This window comes from Petaurus breviceps, unplaced genomic scaffold (assembly GCF_028583685.1).
Source record: "Petaurus breviceps papuanus isolate PSGF00001 unplaced genomic scaffold, PetGlider_PUasm1.0 140, whole genome shotgun sequence".
Taxonomy (NCBI): domain Eukaryota; kingdom Metazoa; phylum Chordata; class Mammalia; order Diprotodontia; family Petauridae; genus Petaurus; species Petaurus breviceps.
This window is the reverse complement of record NW_027185698.1, coordinates 40,330,815-40,333,930: the sequence shown is the minus strand read 5'-3', so window position 1 is coordinate 40,333,930 and position 3,116 is coordinate 40,330,815.

Sequence of the window (3,116 nt, the reverse complement as noted above, 5' to 3'; positions counted from 1 at the left end):
AGAGAGAGAGAGAGAGAGAGAGAGAGAGAGAGAGAGAGATTTGCATCTATCTCAAAAGTAGCAATACCACGAGGAGGCCTGCCTTCTAGTTATGTCTTGGTGCCTACTAGCTGGGTGAATTTGAACGTATCACTAGAAATATGGAAGTCTCTTATCTGTCAAATGGGGATAATGATACCACACTTGTTTCCTTAACAGAACTGTTGGATTATTATTATTATTGACTGATATTCATATATTCCTTTGCAGTTTGCAAAGTACCTCAGGTTTTGTTCTCCCAACCCTGATTTATGGGGTGTTCAGGAGGTGACTAGCACCTCTGGTGTGAGGGCTGCTGAGACCTTTTCAGGACTGTTCCTCCTCATTTGACGTCCACCTGATTCATTCAACTCTTACTACTGGCTCCAAGAAGGTGTAGCATGTTCAGCGGCCACACCCCAGTAAACCATCTTGGCAAACGGGCTAAACCAGGTTGAGGGTAACCTATGTGCCTCAAACACATTGGTGAGTTAGGAAGGGTGTCTACCCCAAGTATGTGAAGACTTTCCTCAGTGTAATGGGTGGGTGAGAACACTTTTTGTTCCAATGATCACGAAGGCAACTGAAGCAGGCACTTCAGAGCTCGGCCAGGCATCAAAGTTGCCAAGGTCATCAACTGTATCCTTGGCTATCATCAGTCACCTTGACTTTTGCCAATGGACTTTGATGACTCTGAGAGAAAGAGTGAGACTGAAGATGATGCAATTTTGCCTCACTTAAATCAATTCATGTGCAAGTCAAGACCTCACTTTGTTATTGATCACATGGTGATGTCATTGGTCCTTTTTGAAAACAAAGAATGAACAACATTGTTATTGTCATTTGATAGAGGAAGAATGGATGCCAAGAGGGGTCAAGTCACCTCCTCACATTTACACCTAAGTGTTGGAGGTAAAATGATGATGATGCTGATAATAATAATAATAGTAATAATAATAACTAGCACTTTAGGATTCCTAATGCACCTTGCATGTTTTTGTATTTGATCCTCACAGTCTGGAGGGTAGGAGTGGTAGATGCTATCTTTATCATCCTCATATTGTCCCCATTTTACAGATGAGGAAAATGAGGCACCAAGAAGTTATAGAATTTGCCCAGGGTCGCAGAACTTACTCTTTTGAACCTAAGTCAACATTCTCTGCCACCTGCCATCTCAAATGAGTTCATGGATTAGAAAAGACTTTATAAATTGTGAATGTGTACATGAACGGGAGCTGGGAGGATGATTGACAAGTGCCACTCTGAATGTCTCATTACATTTAGGGACCTTTTGTTTTGTCTTTATCCTGCTTGGGGTACATGGTGATAGGGTCTCTGAGTTAGAGACTCAGAACTATTTAATAACATAGTTAGCATATTTCTAAATTGCTTTCCAGAATAGTTGAACCAATTCCCAGTACCACTACTGGTGGGACACAAGTTTGCTCGCTTTCATGAAACCCCTCCAACATTCATTATTTATGACTCATCATCTTGGCTAAATTGTTGGTGCAAAGTGTCACCTCAGCATTGTTTTGGTTTTCTTGTCGAATGATAATAATCACCACATATACCTTTGGCCCTGGTTGTCCCATTCTGTTCTACCATATTGAAATCTTGTCTTTTCAGCCCATGTTTCCACTTAAATATAACCCATAACTTGCACATCATTCAAGTCACAGTAGGAAGGCAAGATAAATGAAGAGTTTGGTGCTTTTGACAAAAAGGCCAGTGTAGATGACCATCCTTTTCATTCTCCCCTTCCACTCCCCAAGATCATAGGATTGAGAGCTGAGAGAGGTCTTAGAAATCATCAAGTCCCACTCCATTTTATAGATGAGACAACTGAATTTCAGAGAAATTAAGGGACTTGTCCAAGATCACAGAGGTAGTAACTGGCAGACCTGGGATTTAAACTCAGGTTTCTGATTCTAAATGCAATACACTTTCCACTCCCTCACAAGAGTTCAAAGATAGTTCACCTTCACTAGCCTCAAAGACCCAAAAGAATTGCCTACTAGGACCATCCCCATTGGAATAAGTGGATATTTTTTTTCCTCTGGAGGCCACAGAAAATTCTGGAGGATAATTGAATTTCCTCATTGGGAAGTAGAATGCAATTGAGTTATCAGGAAAATTACTCCATTCTCCACCTGTTTGCTCTATGTAGACCCAGTCTCAATAAGTAAATGAGATCCACTTAGTCATCAATCCATGCCTTGGATTTCCTTGATCTTGGTCCATTTTCTAAATGTAGACAATGTTCAATTTGTAACAACAACAACTTCCAATTGTACCCAGTACTCCCACGTGTTACCTTACCTCCCTCACAGAGACCCTAAGTAGGGATCATTCCCCATTTTACAACTGAGAAATCCAAGGTTCAATGAGGACAGCTAGCCAATAAGTGTCCTAAGTGCAACCAAACTCGGGTTGTACTTGTGACTCTAAGTACAGTTGTTTTTTTACAGTGTGTCGCATTTCCTTTTTAGATGAGCTGGGGTCTCTTTGTTCAGACACAGGTAGCAGGTGATTGAGAGTTACTTTATGCTCTATTTGCCTCAGTTACCTCACCTGTAAAATAGCACTTCTCAGGATTGTTGTAAGGATCAAATGCGGTTCTTGTTGGTGTATGTTTGGGTGTATGTATCTGAGTATAGTGTACAAAGTACATGACTGGCGTGCAAACTTAATCTTAGATCTATTACCTCTTCTTTGCTGTATGATCAAAAACAAGTCTTTTCATTTCTATGGACCTGGAAAAGAAGGTTAAGGATCCTTGACTATCTCCCTCCCTGGGTTATTGGAAACCTTAAATCTTTTTAGGAATATAAGCTATTATTATTGCTATCTGAGTGAGTGTTTGCAGCAATATGTCTCATTTGCCATAATTATGTCTTTGATCCATCATAGGGTGGCATAATAGATAAAAGGCTAAACTAGGAGCTGAGAGAGCTGATTTCTATCTAGTCTTTCTTTGCTGTGATACCATGGACAAATCATTTCATCCACCTGGGCCTTGGTTTTCTTGTCAGTGAAATAAGGCATATAGAAAAGATGGGGTCTTTTCTAAAAGGGCCCCTTCCCAACCTCCCCAG